The sequence below is a fragment of the Chelonia mydas genome, chromosome 2 (genome assembly GCF_015237465.2).
Source record: "Chelonia mydas isolate rCheMyd1 chromosome 2, rCheMyd1.pri.v2, whole genome shotgun sequence".
Taxonomy (NCBI): Eukaryota; Metazoa; Chordata; order Testudines; family Cheloniidae; genus Chelonia; species Chelonia mydas.
The window spans coordinates 201,380,076-201,399,551 of NC_057850.1; the positions used below are offsets into that span (position 1 = coordinate 201,380,076).

Here is a 19,476-nt window from a genome sequence, read left to right on the forward strand (position 1 = left end):
ATCAAGCCAGCTTTTGCCCTTCAGCTCCATGGGAGGTTTCTGTCCTCCCTGAGCTCGCCTTAGGACACCTGCGTTACGGTTTGACAGGTGTACTGCCCCAGTCAAACTCCACACCTGACACTGTCCCAGGAGCGGGTCACGCCCAGCATGTGCCGGGTGCTTGGAGCCAGAAGTGAGAACCCCTCAGGGCTCGCCTCCCCACCTCACTGGGTAAGTGAAAAAACTATAAGAGTAGTGGTATTTCCCAGAGGCCTACCACTTATTCTACACCTCTCTTGTCTCTTCACAGTGCCAGACTAGACAACAGGGTCTTCTTTCCCCACTGATTCTGCCCCTTGGAAATAGCGATATTAAAATTAAGAGAAATGTAGCTTTACCTTTTCAGAGTTGTGAGCTGCTCAGTGTCTTTAACCTGATTAGTTCCGACTGGGACTTTGGGGTGCTAGTCTGTCCTCTGACTATCAGTCAGAGCCCCAATTTCCATATCTGGGGGCAGGGAAGGAGTCAGAACTCTGTCTTTAGTGAGGTCAAAGGGCTGTCCTGTTAGGGGACGGTGTCCAAATCTTAGATTGACTCCAAGGGCGAGAACCCACAAGAACTGGAATCAATGAAAAAGGTCATCAAAAGTGGTAAAAAAAAAAAAAGTCGATTAAAAATAAGTAACCCATGAACGTAACAATGTTTCACATTATTCTAATTATAGTTAGAATGGACAACACCTTCAAACTTGAGTAGGTAAAGTCAGGCATCAAAATCCATATGTAGGCACCTAAATAAATGACCTGATTTTCAGTGGGACTAATCACCCACAGCTCCCAGTATGATCAACGTTCAAGGAAAATATTTTCTTGCAGTTTCTTAAAGGGCCTTATTGTGGATTAAAAACAGCAAAACCCGGGAAATGACGGTGAGTGCATTGATTCAAATGCCAACTCCTGCAGTTAGACAGCTCAACAAATGGCCTGATTTTTACAGCCATCCAGCAAGCGCTACTCCCACTGCAGTAACCAACTTATCACACCGGGCTGCATTTTAAGAAATTTCAAGGAATTAAAATTTGACCTTGCCGTGAAATAGAACTCATCTGAAAATTATTGGCATAGCCGTGTGACACGTGATAGGTAGCCAGAGCACTAGAAATAGCTTATTTGAGCCTCATCTTCACATATCATGGGTCAATTAAGAATTTATACCAATTTATTTTAAAAAATAAAGGAGAGCAATATGTTGCAATATATATATGACTGAAATGAGCTGATATAAAAAAAGTGAAAGAGCTGACATGTACCCTTTGGCTATTTATCTAGGGCCAGCTTCAGTGGAAGCTGCTGGGTCCTGAGGTCCTTTGAAAATGTAGCCCCTAGTCTGTCCGTCTAGCATATTCTTTTGTTAGATAGACGTTTGATATGAGGTCATCCTGTCCATTTTTTTGCTAATGCAGTTGTTCCCTATTGTGTGTTGTCCAGTCCTGTTTTTAAAGTTACAAATGATGTGGCTTCTGCTGCTTCCCTTGGGAAACTAGTCCAGAGTCAAACAGATTTCACCGTTTCATGACACTTTGCACTGAAGTGATTGCAAATTATCAAAGGAAAACAGAAAACCCACAACTGTATGATTTAAGTCAAGGATGACAGTTATTTAGATTTACAGTGTTTGAAAACTGATAAAGAGAACAAAAAAGATAAACAGATTGCCAGTGGTATTAACTATACATGCCAAAGGTTATAGGCACGTATTATATGACATTGAGGAGTGGAACAATCAAATTGCCTCCACCTGGAGGATGAAACTTCAATAACTCATAGCCAATAATATCCAGCGAGACTATACAAGACCTAATAACTTATGAATCTTACCCTCAGTAGCAGTGATAAATTCGTTATTTCATTCCCCAGTACTGCATATTCCATATGTGGCTAAACACTTCAACACTTGAGACCACATACTTTCTGATTTCAGGATTTTCCCAACAGAGAGTGTATTAAAACCTGATGGCTTGGATAAAAGAGAAAACTTCTGGACATACAGAGCTAAGAAGTCTAGCTGCCTGCGGTTGAAAACTTGGAAGACAATATAACCATTTACATCTTTCTGTTTCTGGAATCCTCATTGAATGGATGTGAGACAGTGTACTACAGTATAGAAACACTTTTTGCTTACCTACACTGTGCCTCTTCCTCCTTCAAACTTCCCACGTAGGAAAGCAAAAGCCTTTTCAATTCTTTCCCTTAAAGTGAAGGCGAACCCTTATGTGATTATTTAATTTAGCAGTACATTTTTCCTATTATGAACAATATGCTGGAATCTGGATGCTCTAAGTTTTGTTTTTTTAAAATCCTCTTATTTTCTGCTGGTTTATCTCAGTACAAAAGTTACTATTTGATAGCGTTTTCAGTCTTTATGCGTATCAAAATCGAATGGTTGCATGTGCAAAAGCTTCCTTGGAACAAAGAAGCCAAATTCATGTTGGTTTAAGTAGGTGCAAATCCAATGACTTCAGTGATCCTGCAAGCAAAATATAACACACTTATCTGGTCCCACTGAAGCCAACGGCAAAACTCTTATTGATTTCAATAAGGCCAGGATTTCACCCACATACTCTATGTCCTATGGTGTGTGCATGCTTAAATGCCAGATGCATATAGGCAGACTTCCTGTGTGTCCGGGGCAAGTCACAGTCCCTCTGTGCCTTAGTCCACTGGAGATAATAGTACTGCGCCACCTCACAGGGGTGTTGTGAGAATAAATGCATTAAAGATTCTGAGGTGCTCAGATATTACAGTGATGGGGGCGGGGGGTGTCATATGAGTATCTCAGATAGATGTACATGTGTATATAATGTGTAATATGTCATATGCATACGTTGTCTATACATAGTATACAAGTATACATAGACACATACATATACTTACCTGAATATTGGGCCAAATTCAGGCAACACGTACTCAGGGAAAGCTTCCATTGCCTTCAAATCAATTGAATTTTGCCTGAGTAAGGACTGCTAAACTTGGTCCAAAGATCAAACAGAACCAAAATGGTGAATCCACCCCCCCCGCCCCCCCGAACCCTAGCATGGGATCTAAAGCTGAAAACAGACATAAACTTTGCTACTTGCCCCATCTTACTATTTAGTTGAAATAAAATCCTAAATACATCTCCACACACACACACACACACACAACAGAAGCATTGTACATATATGTACCAAAGAAGAAGCTTGCAAATAATTTTTGTTTGTTTATATGAAAAAAATACTTTCCTTTCCTTTCCTTTCCTTTTTTTTTTTTTTTTTTTTTTTTTTGCATTTTAGTTTTGGAACCATTGTGTGTTTACATTTTCATCGTCAGTACAATATTCCAGAAGAATGATATCGTTCTTTATACTTTGCCTGCAGAAATCTGTTTAATATAATTGTGACTTTTTAGGTTTAAGGTAAACCTTAGCATTTGATGAAAGCTCTGTCCTTTCCTTCCTCCCTTGGTAGCTGTTTGTAAAGGTCTGCCATGGAGCAGCAGTCAAACTAAGAAAGTGGTGTTATTTCAACAAAGCCAGAGACCACCTTTTGCTTGTAAATATTAGTACATCCTGCAAGCACTGCTGAGAGCTGCCAGCCATCCTGTCATTTAAACACAGTCAGGACTGATTGACGCCAACTTTCTGTCAAGATCTGAAACTCAATGCATTCACTCAAGAGCTTGGTGTAGATGTGCATGCATTTTTATTTTCACAAAATAAATTTTATGGGCGCTGGTTTCTATCACACTCCAAAATAATTAACACTGAAAGAAACATTTTATTTAATGTTTCAAGAAGTCAGGATTTGGTAACAGGGTAAAAAAAGCCAGATCATGAGCTGACATCATGTAAAACAGTGAAGTGGCAGAACATTAATAGATGGGTGGCCCAGAGGGCCGCAGAAAACGTACATGTAAACCACTCAAATTAGGGAATCGTGAAAGCTCAGATGTGCTACAAATATCCCTTGGTCTCTTTCACACAAAACAGATAAGGGTGAAATCATGAAAAACCTGAAGTACATTGAGCAAGTAGTGACTTACAAGTGAGTTATATAGAGAGTTGATGGTAATCTAAGTGAAGGTTCATAAATATGCTACCAAGTACTAGTATATGTAATTAATTTCTCCATAATTGAAGTAAGTACATTTTTTCTGCTGAGGAAAAGAAAAAATGTGAAACTTATTGGGCCAAATTTTCCTTTTGACATAACTCCATTGACTTCAGGGAAGTTACACCAGCAGAGAATTTGACATATTGATTCTTCTCCTCTCAGTCTTCTTATCCTTTTGTCTCCTTTCAGTTTTGCACCTTCTGTTATGATGAAGATCTCTCCCTATCCTCATCCATCAACAGCCTCCATTATCCCCACCACTTCTTCCCTCCTTCCTGAACTATAGCCCTAGATCTTGTTTGGTGAGGATTTTTTTGGATTTTATCATGTCCTAGTCCACTTGGTGCCACAACCTGTCTTATCTATGTTTGTGCCATGTAAATCTACATGGCTACAAAAACTGTTATAATAATATAGAGCCAAATTCTGATCTCAGGAGTAGCTTCACCAACAGCGATGGGTTTACAGAGGCATAAACTGGTGTAAAGTCAATCAGTTGCAATGTTTTTCATTTAACCACTTTGTTTTTAAGTCTGTCTAAGGGATGAGCTTGGACAGTACCAGATCCCTCCCACTCACCCAAGTGCTTTCTGAACACACAGAGACCAAAGGGAAGACTGTATTTGCCATAATAACACCAAGAGAGTGGCTCACAGTAAGCCACTATTAAAGAAAAAAAACGGACATTTTGTGAATGCACACACGCAGATCATACTCTAGGCTGAATAATTTGTCTGGTTCGTATGGCAATGTGAGCTACAGGGAAACCCTCTGTTAATGTGAAAAGTAGACATGTTCAGAGAGAGAGACAGAGAGAGAGAGCACTTCACCCTCACCAGAAATACTTTAATTAAACTATTCAGGGCTGTAATCAAACTACCTTGATTAACAGGCAATCCAGTCTGAAATCACTGTGTCCCTGAACCAAGCAAGAAAGAGCTGCACTTCTTCACCGACATTTTATATAATTACGGTAAACTCAGGACCGGCTCTAGGCACCAGCAAAGCAAGCACGTGCTTGGGGAGGCACAATGCCAGGGGCGGCATTCCAGCCACCCCCCCCCCCCTTTTTTTTTTTTTGCTTGGGCAGTTGCCCTCTTGGAGCTTGGGGTGGCAAAAACCCTAGAGCCGTCCCTGAGTAAACTGCATAATGGATGAATTCTTCCCTTGGTGTTAGATATAGCTGCAAATGCTGGAGGACCGATGGGAATGGAGCCTTTATAGTCTTGGGCCCTGATCCTGTAATCACATGTGTGGGCTATCTTTAAGCTTGTGAGTAATCAAATTGCAGTCATTGGAAGTATTCATCATGTGTTTAAAGTTAAGCATGTGAATAAGCGTTTGCAGGAACAGAGCCCTGGGAGCTAAGTGTACTAAAAATAATAATGCTTCCACATGTATCAGAGAATTCTCTTTGGAACTGTGACTCTCAGCTACCCAGTTTAAACTGCATCATTAACAATGTGCTTTTAATTACCCAGTAATCAAATTGAGCTCTACCACATGTTAACAAGACGCAGGGCCTTTCAATAAGGTCTTCACTGCATAATTGCTCTTAGAATAGCAATTAGATAGGTTTCTGTTCCCATTGATAAAAGTGACTTTAGAAGAGAAGGCAAAGCCATTTGCTTGCTCTCCAAATAAAAAATGCACATAAGTTGCTGGGAGAGGACTGGTAATTAGTTGTGGGGGTAGGTCGTGAGGGAATGAGCTTCTTCACTAAGCAGGATCACTTGCTTTTATTTGAAAAAAGTTGTTCTTTGATTTGCCCTTTTAAAAATATCGAGCATAACTCTTTTCACCTCAGTTCTTTCAAGATTGAAGCAAGCCCTTGCTTGCATTAGTTTTGTCAGTGAGGCAAGTAATTTGATGGCAGAACCATTCACTTTGTAGTTAAGGACAGGTATCTACAATGTGAAAAAACAGTCCGTGTTCAACTATTTGCTAGTACAAAGCAATTGTGTTCCAGCACATAATGTTACTCCAATACATCTACTGAGACATTTTCCTGTTTTACTCATATTTCATGCAACGTGATTCAGCTTACTTTTATTTGTAGATAAAACCACATTACATGGAATTTGTCTTGTTGAAGCACACACACACACAGCAAATTTCTCTTATCTGTGACCAAAATCCTGTTCTGTTTCCTTTCTCTAGGAGAGAGTATCCAAGCAATGTTTTTGCCAACAAATGATTCTTGCAAACAAAGCCTATTCTATATTATGCACTTCCCAAAAGTTTCCTTATATTCTTAATTCCAGCTGTAAATACTGTTACATTCTTAACCCAATGTAATTATCACTTCTCTCCATCCCAGGACAAATATTCCACACTAGGCAAATCACTGACCTTTAAGGTAGCATATTGCTGAAAGATACTTTGTCACATGCCAGCATTAAATCCAATGATCTATCCCCACTTACTATTAGCAGTTGCATTTTTTCTAATATATATTTTAGCCTTGTTGGACCATCAACCATATGGCAGGTTTGTCCTGTGGGTAAATTTATTATTAACAGCTCACATCTGGAGATACAATAACCTACATATAGCTGTGACGTTGCACGAATTGACCAAGACATCTCCAAAACAAGATGCAGAAAGTGGCCATTACAAACACCAGTTTCAGGTTAATGGTTTGAGCATATTAAAATAAGCAAACACATCTGTCATACAAAAAGGTATCCTAAGTAGTCTAGGTGTTCTGATTAGGCCTTTATTAAAAGAGTGCATTTTAAACAGACTCCTTTTGATGGGAAGGGGGAGAGGAAACAAAAACAGTATTTAAACCAGAATTAATCCTGAGCACCAGAAGCTCAAATAATTGAACCATCGAGTGGGTGCCTTCAGTCCATATTTTCCCTTCTAATCCTGCTGTCATAGTAAGGCTGACTGAGGTTTATGAACAGTGTGTGCAACATTAACCCATCACTTAGCATTAAAGTCAAAGTACTGGATATTTTGGGGAGAACACTTGTTAGGGATTAAGCATAAATTAACTGGCTACTATTCAAGGGCTTTAACCAGAGAATAAGCAACAAAATGTGAATTGCCTGCTTGTACGGTAAATTTCTTTCTCAGATGTTTCTATGCTGCATGCCCTGAAGGAGAAATGATCTTGAAATGCAGGGATAAACCCAATGAGCTCAGCGGCTTAAAGTTGTGTCTTATAAATCTCAAATGGAGGTCTGAGCTAGAACTGTCAAACTGTGGAAAAACTTGCCAGCCATGCAAACTGGCAGGCTCTATTTTTGTTTTAAATAAAAAGCTCCCCAAACTCCTAAGTTAATGAAGAGGTTAATTAAAGTTTAGGGAGAGATTACAAGTTTGGGTGGAAAAGTTAGAGTAGGTAAGAAAATAAAACTACTACATGTAAAATCTTACATATCCCTAACTGGTCTTGTTCCAAACCCCAAATTAAAAGTGCTTTGTTGGCCACATAAAAGACTTTTGCAAATGCTATGTTGATTTAGTGTGTTGGATAGTGAAATAGCAGAATTGTCCCCTTCACTCCCATGGATTAATGTTTGGAAGGAGGTGATGGGGCAGAGTGGCTATAAACAGATCTGGGTGAACACTTCACAATGACCAGTTTATCCAGTGAGATTACCTTTTATTTTGTTCACAAATTCCCTGTGAGCAGACTTTGATTTACACTTGATTATTTGGTCCTCACAATTTCTTGGCAAATGTTTTGTGCAAACACATCAAAGTTTATGGGTTGCTCACAAACTGATCCTGGCACCTAGTCATTTGGGTATTGGATAGTTGCATCTCTCATGTGGCATTGTTGCTGTTCCCTAATTAGTTGACCTAAACAGGGGGAGGGCCTGATTAACCTAGTGGGCTGTGATTTTCTCACAGGAATAGGTTATGTCTGCAGGCCTAGGGAGTTTAAGGGTATTCTCAACCTTTCTCACAAAGGAAGTGTCATCACTGATCTAATAGTAAGGTGTTATGTGAAAAAGTGTGTCAGAGATGTTTCAAGTACAGTTTATGGATCCCTGGAAAAATGTCCACATAGCTTCACTGTATGTACATTTTGCCAAGGAGACATCAGGATGGCACTAACAGTGTTATTTCAGATGTACTACTCTTTAGAAGAAAAATATATTGGCTATAAGCACTGCACCACTCCTGTCTGCTTCACTAGGGGTCTTGTGATTCACAATTGGTGCCAAGTTCACAGGTAGTAAAGGGAAAGCTGTGACCCAACTAAACCTCTCCCTTCCAGTCAACAATCCTGTTCCAGGTCATAGCAGAAAGCAGTCCCCCATTTCCCATTGTCCAAGGAGGGCTCACTCTTTAGCAAAATTGTGTTTAGGAATAAAAGATCAGCCTGTTATATTTCATTCAATCTTAATGCATTGTTTTCACAGTGGACTGGTAAATTCAGGCTCTGTATTCACTTACTAAAATACTTGATTGAATTTTGATTTGCTGTTAAATGTTTGCCTGTGTTTTGCAAATTCAGTACATTATGAAAATAGAGAAAGACCAGAATGAAAATTAAATCCACCTAGGTTTCTATGGGAACCACAAAAATACTTCAGAGTAATCAGGAAACACTGCCTAACTTGAGCACAAATTACTGGAAGAAATTACCTCAAAAGGATGGATGGTTAGACCAAGAATTCTCTTGGCAGCATTCAACACCATTGAAATAGCATGCTGGAGAAAAAAAACAGGCTTATAGACAGAAGTCAGAGAAAAGCTTCTTAGCTGTATGGAGTCTCTTTTCACAGAGAGAGGGGAAAAGTGGGAAGAGAGAGAGAGAGAGACCTTGTCTACAAGCAGGAATTGGCCAATTCATCAATGGTTATAGTCAGCCATCAGTGTAACGGCACCAGAATAAACAAGAGCAAGTGGAGTTTTCATAAATTGAGCGAATCTGGGTTTAACTCTTGCATGTTGTTTCCTATGCTTAGGTGTTAGCACCAATTCAGGTGCAACTGCAAGCCAGTGCTTGCTAAATCAGGGCTGTTTCTTAGTACAGAGAAAGCCTGAGATTACAGGGCTTGGGCCACCACTACCCCTGATGAGAGTGCTCTCTTTTCCCACTCCTTACAAAAAGCTCTAGAGAAGTTAATAGAGATGAAACCAAAAGGTTCCATGTACTCTGCAGCAAGATGGGTTTAAATTTTGCCCAAGGTCCCTCAGTTCTGCACCCTGAAAATACAGTGGCAGATTAAATTACAAAGGCAGGGTTTTAATGTATGATGAAAATGAGTAGTACACACAGATTGGTACTCTTTTCTTGGTTATTTTGGGCTAGACACAGTCCTCATCTAATGCAACTAGACAGAGGAGTAGTGGGAGTCAAGCTGTCCCCTTGTGGAGCTGTAGCAGCCCCGCTTGCACAGGGCAGGTAGGGAAAGCAGTGACTGTGCCCCAGATGCAGGAGAACCCAAGATCTGGCCCAGAGCGTCACTAGAGAATGATGCCTTTTCCATAGGGTTCCAAACCATCCTATAGGATGCTATTACAAGGATATTATTCTCTATTTGATTCAATGGGAAGCTCCAAAACACCTTAAACAAATTGGTTCCTGTTAATTTTTATTGTACATACATCCTTCTGGCTGACATCCTGAAAGGTAAGGGCTATGATGTTCAAACTCAGGTGCTGATCGTCGGAGCCCTGGGTGCATGGGACCCCAGTAATGAGCGAGTTCTGAGAGAATATGGAGTTGGTCAATGCTACTCTCGGCTGATGCAGCAACTCATGGTGTCAGACACCATCAGGTGGTCGAGGGACATTTACATAGAACACATCACCGGACATCGGTAGAACGAGTGGGAGTGCTGATGAGAAGCGCAGTTGGGAAAGTAACTCAAATACTTTCCTGACTGACTGTTTTTTTCTAAATGGGCAACCTATCCTAAATTCTCAATTACTGAGGGACAGTCTTCACTCACTGGTATATTTTCTTTTCCGCCACCAACTCTCTGTATAACTTTTTTCATGAGTAATGTACCCGAATACTTGGATGCTAAATATCTAAACTGTATTTTTAAATTCATTCACCTACATTTGGGTTATTGCTGATTCTGCACTATATGTATCTTATGACTTTAAAAACAAACTTTGTATTTGTGGATAATCTAAGCACTATACCCAGATGTACAAACACTCTTTTCTCAACCTGTATATTATACAATTTTAACATTAGCTTTAATAAAAAAAATTATTCCATGAAGTGTGCAGGCTCCAAGGATAGTCAGAGCCCCTGCGTTCAGGAAAGCACAGGGGCTGCCTGTCCCTTCACTGGGTCTAGGTCATATGTTGCCTCAAGTGTGAGAGAAGGCGGTGAGGTCACAGATCTTTCTGCACTGGCCATCAGTACGGCTCCCAGGCACACTACTTCCCCAAGATCTCCCAAAGGTGGTGTGATTTTCCTCTGTCCCTGGCTGTGCCTAAAAGACACAATCTAGTCCACAACTTATAACCTATTTGCATGATACATAATTAACAAGGAGGTTCACATCTGATTGCATTTGTGGTTGCATGTATATAGATGTGCGCACACGCACACACACACACACAAGTATGTAATATATAGTGCATAATTAGAGAAAGACTGTGTGTAAATATGTATGTAAATCCCGGCTTTGTGAAAGGCCAGAGGCACAGCCATAACCTTTGCAAAACTCAAGTTTCATAACAAAGAAGTTTGGTTTTTATATGAATTTCAGACACTGCCTCTTCCACAACCATCAGTTCCACATAACTAATGTGTGTTTGTGTAGGGCAGGGTGTGTTGTTGGCTTTTTTTCTAAGCCTCCGTCAAGAAATTGTCAAGTGACATATTTTCCAGAAGACTCAGCAGAAACTCAAGCTTTGAGTATGTGGCACTCAGGTGTTTTAGTTTATGGCTAGTGGGCGTGGCTAAGAATCAGATTTTGGAGGGATGGGAGCAACTATCACCCACAGATGTTTTCCGATAAAGTAGTTCACCCACTGTTAATATATTCAGATGTGTAAGCTGGGACAGTTTCTAAACTCTTTTAACAAAAGTGATTATTCTTAAATAATGTGCTTTAAAACACTAAGGAAAGCCCAGAGCCCAGCATCCAGATGAAATAGCCTGGCTGGGCAGATGGGCAGGAATCAGTGTCCTCTTCCCTGATCAAGGAGATGCTCCAAGATTCCTGCAGCCCAATGGACTTACATGACCACCACTGCCACCCCTCTTGTGAGGGAAGAATGAGAGCCTCTGTGTAACTGCCAGGAATCTGCACTAGAGACACTACCTAGCAGCTGAGGCAATGGCAGGATTGTCCTTGAATGCGCTGTGCCAGATCTTTCCAACATTGGCAATGCCCCCAAGCTACCCCCTTGGTGCACTGGTATGGAGAGTGGGAAAGTTTGGCTGGAAAATGTCATTTTTACAAGGATTAATAGTTTATTCCGTTGAATAAGGTTCTTCCCTGATATCTTCAGTCCTTTCAGCATGGAAATGTTCTTCCCCTGATATAAAGGCACATTGGGTTTATCTGGGCAATCTCTCCTCTCACTTTAGGGTAACCAGAAAGGGTCTTAAAACATCATTTGGCTCCTACAGCATTCAGATGCAAAGACACTAACATGTCTGCTGTGGGTAGTTTCAGCATGAGGGTTGACACAATTTCACTTAGTGTCTCTTTTGCACAGTGCCAAATATTCCAGGAAAGACATTCTGTTCCATGAAGTACCCACCTGGCTTCTGTGTGGATTTTAGTAGAAGGATAAATTGGTACCAGGTGATGACACGACCCCCAAGACTTTATTTATCAGGTTGTTCTTCCAGCACTCTGTGCCAGCATGGGGTGGAAGTAGAGAGCCAAATTACACCCTGGTGACAAGCAATGTAGCCAACATATATTCTGCCTTTTAAATTATTCCTTTCTGGAGTGTAGTTTGAGGACACTGTAGCTACTTCAATCAGGCTTTTGTCAATGTGACTGCAGTTGCATCTTTTAAGGTTTGAACTTCTTTTACATTTGTACAGCTGTGAAATGTCTGTTTATAGGGCTATATAGAAAGAGAAATCATAGACTACTCTTTTATTGACGCGTACTCTAGTATTTAATAGCTAATAGAATTTTTGAACTAAGCTACAAAATTCTATAGTGGATTGAATTTTTTTAAATTCCATAGGATGCTTTAAAAATGCTATGAAAAGGGCATCATTTTGTATTTCATTCTATAGGTTTTTAAAAAAAAAAATTCTATAAAACCTTAATTGTTTCACATTTAGAGTTCAATCAATAGGATTTTCCCTAATCGTTTATTTCCAGACCTTTGAAGGTTTGGATTGCTATCTAGCATATCCATATTTAGAACCCTATTTGTCTCTCATTGCCCAAGACCAATTAGGTTTAATGTAAGGTACTCGCATGTCCTGGTGGAACAATAGACCCCACAGAATATTTTTGCAACATAGTTTAGCAGTGAGCCAACTCGTAATTACTCCTTTGGAGATCTGAGGCTCTGCCATCTAACGTCTTCTTTTGCAGATCTCTGAGATAATAGAAAACCAACAGTTCCTTTTAAGTTTCATGTTATGGTTCTTCATGCTGCTGCATATTATCTAAACAAAATAACCTCTTAGTTTCCAATTCCCTCCTCCCCAGTGTTCAAAGGCTGCTAGTTTATTAGGACCAACACTACATTAAATGTTAGTTACAAGAAGGAAATCTGTTTTTTTTTCCCCAGTGGTTAAAAATGTATCTCATTCTCTTTTCACTCAGGTAAAACTCCCACTGAAGTTAATGGGAATTTTGCCTGAGTAAGGACTGAGTGAAAAATAAGTTAAAACCCTTATGATTTGGCCTCATATTCTGTATGAAAAATTGTTCCCTTACTCTTGCAGCTGAAAACAGCTCTTTCTTTGGTCTGTTAAGCTCCAGAGCTGAGTTGAGAAGCTGGGGAAAATAGGCATGAATTTAATATAGAATGAGAGAATTTCTCTCATTTACTGTATAATTCCTGATTAACAGTCAAATTCCCTAGTACTTGAACATTACAAGCATTAAAGATTTTGGGCCTGTTTAGGAAATTGGTCTCTACCCCCACACAAAACACCTGAAGTACACAATGGACAGTTGATAGTTTGGTCCTGACTAGATGAGCAATATGTACTGGCTTCATTAGAAATCCTATTCAAAGCGCTGGCCTGGTGCCAAGGGTTATGTATAAATTCTTCCAAACCCTTTGCAGAGCAGAAAATAGCAACCAAAATAACATGGTCTCATTATAGAGAAGGGGCCATGAGGCAATGTCCCGTCTGCCTGTGGTTAAATCTGCAACTGCAATTTATTATTATTATTTATTATTATTTTATTATTAGGCTAATCATTACTAAAAAAAGGGAGTCACACAGTCAAACCAGCTGATTATGCCCTGAGCCAGACAAAACAAGTAAGCCATCTTGTTTGCTTGCTTGCTTTTTTTTTAAAAAAAAGGTTAAAGCAAAGGAAATACCCTTCTAATTACAGTATATGATTTACATTGAAACCTTGAACTTTCCATTATGTGATGGGGCCACTGGCTTTTGCCAAAAGAAATGAGAAGTTTGGGGAAAAAAAACAAAAAATGCCTTTGTATGTCGTCCATTAATTTCTGTGCACGCTGAACACATACTCGTTTCCTCTACACAAACAGAAAAACATTTATGCTGTACCAAAGAGGACCAGTCTAGAACTTCCAAGAACAGTAAGTCTTTCAACCACTTGGGTGACTTAATGCAAATCCTTTAAAAACAAATCCTTTTTTATTTTTAGTTTTCCTTCTCAGGATTTGAATCTTGATGGTTCCTCCTGTCTATCTCCTTTACATTTCACCACCATCTCATTAAGCATCCCATCTTCCAGCACCAAGATTGCTGTTGTGAATAACTAATAAAACTCCCACACCCATTCCGTCGTGGTGATCAGATTCATATTTCTTTGGGTTCCACATTATTTTAAAAATTAAAATTCAGTGTAAAGCTTTGCTTCTGTGTTATTTGCTGGCAGCTTTATAGCTTGACCAAACTTCACTTTGGGCAACATTCCGGTTGGCTATATATTTATCCTGGATGTTAAATCAAATGTTTTGTTTTGTGGTGGGGGAAGGTGAAGGGTGTGGTAATAGGTTTGTTCTATTAACGAGAGTGGCCCTGCTTACCATCATGAGCAAGAGCCTCTGCTTTGTGACTACAAAGTACATAATGACATGTGCAGTGTTGTAACACTGTTGATCCCAGGATGTGAGAGAGACAGATCCTGAAGAAGAGCTCTGTGTAGCTCAAAAGCATGTATCTTTCAGCAACAGAAGCTGGTCCGATACAAGATATTACCCAGCTCACACTGTCTTGCTCATAATGATTGGTCACATTTCAAAGTACAGCTTGACTGGGAGGAAATTAAACCAATGAAAAATAACAACAAAACAAAACCTAGGCTTCCAGAAACGATTTCAAAGTATTTAATGACAGTTTTAGCTCTAACCAAAATTTTGTTTAATTTTTTCCCCTAAATCACACATAAAGGTTTTGTTTTGTTTTATTTTATTTTCAGTATTTGAAAGATGAATTTCTGGTCCAAATTGGGCCAGCCTTATTCCAGATGTAAATTTATTAAAGTCAGTGGAGTGAGCCCAGGGATAGCTTTGGCCAATCCTTGAAAGAACAATCCCTCCTAATAAACATACATTCATTTTTGTAGAAAATAAAAAGCTCTTCAAAATTCCCTGTTCGGTATGCAGGCTGCTATTTTGTGGCTGCTGTGAAGTAACACCAATTTTTCTCCAAGAATTAGCAGAAGCAAAGCAAGTTTGCTTAATCATCGAGTAACTGGTGCCTTTATCTTCTCATAGAATAACAGGGTTGGAAGTTACCTCAGGAGGTCATCTAGTCCAACCCCCTGCTCAAAGCAGGACCAATCCCTAATTTTTGCCCCACATCCCTAAATGGCCCCCTTAAGGATTGAACTCACAACCTGGGTTTAGCAGGCCAATGCTCAAACCACTGAGCTATCCCTCCCCCAAATGGATAACTACCTTATGTGTGTATATATATACCTATGCATATCCCAGGGCTAATCCTGCAGTCTTCACTCAGGCAACACTCCCAACTAATGGAATGCCCTCTTAAATATCCCATAAATAATGGGGAAATTATGGAAAATCTGTCAAAATAGGGCAATATTAGTTGGAGGGAAGTGGGATTGAGAATTGAGTACTGTGTCCAGTTTTGGGCCCCACACTACAAGAAGGATGTGGAAAAATTGGAAAACGTCCAGCGGAGGGCAACAAAAACAATTAGGGGACTGGAACACATGACTTATGAGGAGAAGCTGAGGGAACTGGGATTGTTTAGTCTGCGGAAGAGAAGAATGAGGAGGGATTTGATAGCTGCTTTCAACTACCTGAAAGGGGGTTCCAAAGCGGATGGATCTAGACTGTTCTCAGTGGTAGCAGATGACAGAACGAGGAGTAATGGTCTCAAGTTGCAGTGGGGGAGGTTTAGGTTGGATATTAGGAAAAACTTTTTCACTAGGAGGGTGGTGAAACACTGGAATGTGTTACCTAGGGAGGTGGTGGAATCTCCTTCCTTAGAAGATTTTAAGGTCAGGCTTGACAAAGCCCTGGCTGGGATGATTTCATTGGGGATTGGTCCTGCTTTGAGCAGGGGGTTGGACTAGATGACCTCCTGAGGTCCCTTCCAACCCTGATATTCTATGATTCTATGATTAAATGGAATGACACCGCTCTCTCCTTCTAACACTATGCAAGCCCCTCCACAAATTTTGGGTCTACTCAGATCTGAGGGAAAAAGGCTGGGTGGTGAGGGGGTGGAGTCAGGTGGGCTAATTACATTGTAAGCTCTTTTTACAGTGCATAGCACAATGGTCAAGACCTTTAGGTGCTACAGCAATATAAATATAAATATTTATTATTAATAATAATTAACTACACTGCATCATCCCTGCTTCACCTGCAAAGATTTTCCAGCAAAAGATTATTCAGACACTGCCAAAATTTTCATATGTTGAGTCCCCTTTTGCACTCTGAGAGGCTTCCTGAGGTTACTTGGGGAAGCTATGAGGTGGCACACACTGGCAGAAGGAATGGGATGCCTAAGTAATAAGGAGTATGGAGCCACAGAGTATGGGCATGTCTACACTGTAATGTAAGCCCAGGGTTAGTAGAACTCAAGTTAGTAGATGGAATGTCTACAATCATTTGGAATCCCAGGTTAGGACTTATTGAACCCTGGACTCCGTCTGAGGCTCCAGCATCTACACTGCATCATGTAGGCCCAAGTCCATCCACCCATATCCCACAATTCCTAGTGCCCTCCCAAAATATGGCCACTCTAGCCCCTAGTTCATGGTGCAGTGTGAGAAAACTTGACTGTCCACCAAACTTGACAGTCCAGAGGATGAAGAAAGTCAGCTAATGGGATTGTGGAATAGTTTCAGTGGACTCCCAGAGAATGGGTCCAGTGCAGCTGTATCTACACTGCAGTGCAATAGGACTTGAACGCTGAGTCCCAGATTGACTCAGGCATTGACTGTCCACATCTGTGAGGTCCTGGAACCATGGGTCTGAGCCTGGGGTTAGTGCAATTTTTGTGTAGACGGAAGAGGGCTTATGCTCGAGCCTGAGTTTGAACCCTGGGCTTAGACTGCAGCACAGTTGTACCCTATATGTGTGGTCTAGTCCTCAGCAGATGCCCTGAAGTCAGTGGAATTTCCCTGCAAATTCTGGGCCCAGGGTTGGGCAGGTCATATCTCCTCATACTCCACTGGAAGGCAAATCACTATATGGGGGAATTAAGTGAGGCTGGAAGGAAGAAAGAGCACTAAAAGAAGGGCTCTATAAGTCCAGGGTGAAATCTTGGCTCCATTGAAGTCAATGGGAATTTTGTCATTGAGTTCAATGGGGCCAAGATTTCACCCCTAGTCTGGGTTTTAGAGAAACTATGATATAAAGTGTCTGGCAAAGCTTGCCTTCATGTCAGATGGTGAAAAGGCTCTCCAGTCCATTTGTAATAACACAATAGCTGACACACTCTGATGGAGTTTATGCTCCCCTCGTCCAAAAACTGGATTCTAGCAACATCCCTTCTTACGGATTAATTTAGTGCCTGTGAATCAACCCGAAGCCTGACCTGAATTGACCACCCACTTTGACAGTGCTTATATTTGCAATCTCAGGCATCTCAGTAATAGCCTTTTGGCAGACTGAGGCTTTCTGATGAGGAGCGTACTTCACTGAATATTGAGTAAAAGGTCAGCGAACTGTTCATTGATGCCCTTCTTCACTTTAGTGATTTTATCACAAGTGGCTGAACTTCAGTCAACTCAAGCTGGATAAGAACAGTAGTGTGAGAAGTGAAGAATCCAGGAATTATTCCACTGACTGCCTCAGTGCTTTGGAAAGAGAAATATGTCTCTCTATTATCGGTTATTTTAGATCTAATATTACTGGATGAGGAAACTGGAAAAAATCACTAACCTCGAATGAAAGTTAAGTGAATGAAATGAATTTAGCATTCTTGTAGGATGTAACACTATCTAGAAGAAAATAAGCCTTATTGAAGTAGAAATATGTATATGTGATTTCACAGCCAAGTGCAAAAAAGTATTTCTTCCAAATCTGAAAAGGATCATAAATGTTTAGTCGTTTCATGCAGAAAATAGAATCTCTCTGATTTGTCCATCAAAAATGTGCTAAGGCAGGTTGGACTCTTTTGTTCTAACTCTTCAGCAGCGCTTCTCCATGAGTAACCACAGCACAGGTCTCTATTTAATGCAAAACTGATTATCAATGTGCAGACAAATAAACTTCCTGGGCCTGATTCTTTTATTACACTAGTGTTATAGCAGCATCGCTACACCGACTTTATTGGAGAGGAGAATCACCTTGGCAAGCGGCCCAAGCCTTTGCTACCATTTCCTGCTGACTATTTTTATTTATGTTGTTTATTCAGTCCAGGTAGAATGAACAAGCTCATTCAGATATTTCATCTATCCATTGTCTAGCCTGGAGCCCACTGTTTTGCTGTGAAGCTGAGTCTGAAAAATGGAAGTGCTTTCTCTTACCTGGCATTAAAAGGCAGGTGTCCATCATGTCATTGTGGGCTGTTGACTCAGTGGGACCAGGATTGGGCCTTATGGAGGGATTAGACAGATAGAATTTATGCCACACTCTGCTTCCATCAACCCCCGTCTTGATCAACAGCACCTCAGCTCACTTCAGCATAGGTGCTCTGGCCCAGATCCTCAAAGGTTTGTAGGCACCAAACTCCCAGTCGTTGTTAGGCACCTAAGTACCTTTCAGGACCTGTGTCTTTATGAGCAAACTTTGCCCCACCATTGATAAAGTATATATTCTAACTCCTAATAAAACCTTGGCTTAGTACTTTATTTTAATTGTTCTTGATTCCTTAAATATGAAACCCCTTTTTCCAAATGTTCCTTTAAGTAGCTACTAGTAACTCTTCATCAGTTTTCAGCGTTTTCTGAGTCTTGCCTGCAGAAATTTCTCGATCTGACAGAATAAGAAATGCATTTACATGGCCTAAGCTCTTAAATTGTCCCTTTCAATTAATGCCCCATCATGGAGCAATCTGGAAACCATTACTCAGTAACTCTTCATTATAATTGCTTGCAGCTGAGTATCCAGGCCTTGGTAATATAAGAATAAAAGAAAACTCAGTTAGTAACAAGTGCAATTGATTCCGTTCAGAATTCCCCTGGTACTTTGCCATGTTTGGCCTGCATGAGAGGAAACAAGAGGTTTTTTTTTCCCCCCAGGGCCAGGAAATGAATTGGCAGACATAAGACGGTCTGTGTGCTGCTTGCCTTCATTTTTCAGCTGGTCCTTGTTAAAAATGAGACGGTGGGGCTCCTGCTCCCCCCCCCCTTTTCAAATAGAGAACTTTTCTGGTAACAGATAAAACTACAATACCTCAATTTGCTGCATACTAATAACAACCAGAAACTGTCACTTCCTATGCACATAATCAGCCCTGATAGTTACTTCAGAATTCATTCCTAGGATATTGTTTTCTTCCTTGATCTCTTCTTTACAAATATTCAGACAGCTCTGAAAGGAAAGAAACGGGGGGCTCTCCTGCCTGGAATATCCGTGTGCCTTGTCCATCTCACACAGGTGGGAAGTGTGTCCAGGAGCTGTAAATCATGAGTTATGGAAATTCCATTGTAGGCTGCTGTAATTTATGAAAGATCCAAATGGTTCTATTTCATATCATGCAGAGTCTTGGCTTTCCAAAACCAGATATGGCAATGTTACCAACCACCCATCCGTGAGGCTTGTTCCTGCTGATTGCTTTATCACAATGCTGCCAGTCA

General features: G+C 40.5%; 1 long non-coding RNA gene across 1 annotated transcript; it reads right to left on the reverse strand.

Moving 5' to 3' along the window:
- Window positions 1–36: 36 nt before the first annotated feature.
- LOC122464705 lies at window positions 37–17,904 on the reverse strand. Its single transcript, XR_006288983.1, has 4 exons — window positions 17,894–17,904; window positions 14,427–14,431; window positions 14,375–14,379; window positions 37–106 (listed from the first exon to the last, which is right to left on the reverse strand). It is a non-coding gene; the product is annotated as an uncharacterized LOC122464705 (long non-coding RNA).
- Between the last annotated feature and the right edge of the window lie 1,572 nt (window positions 17,905–19,476).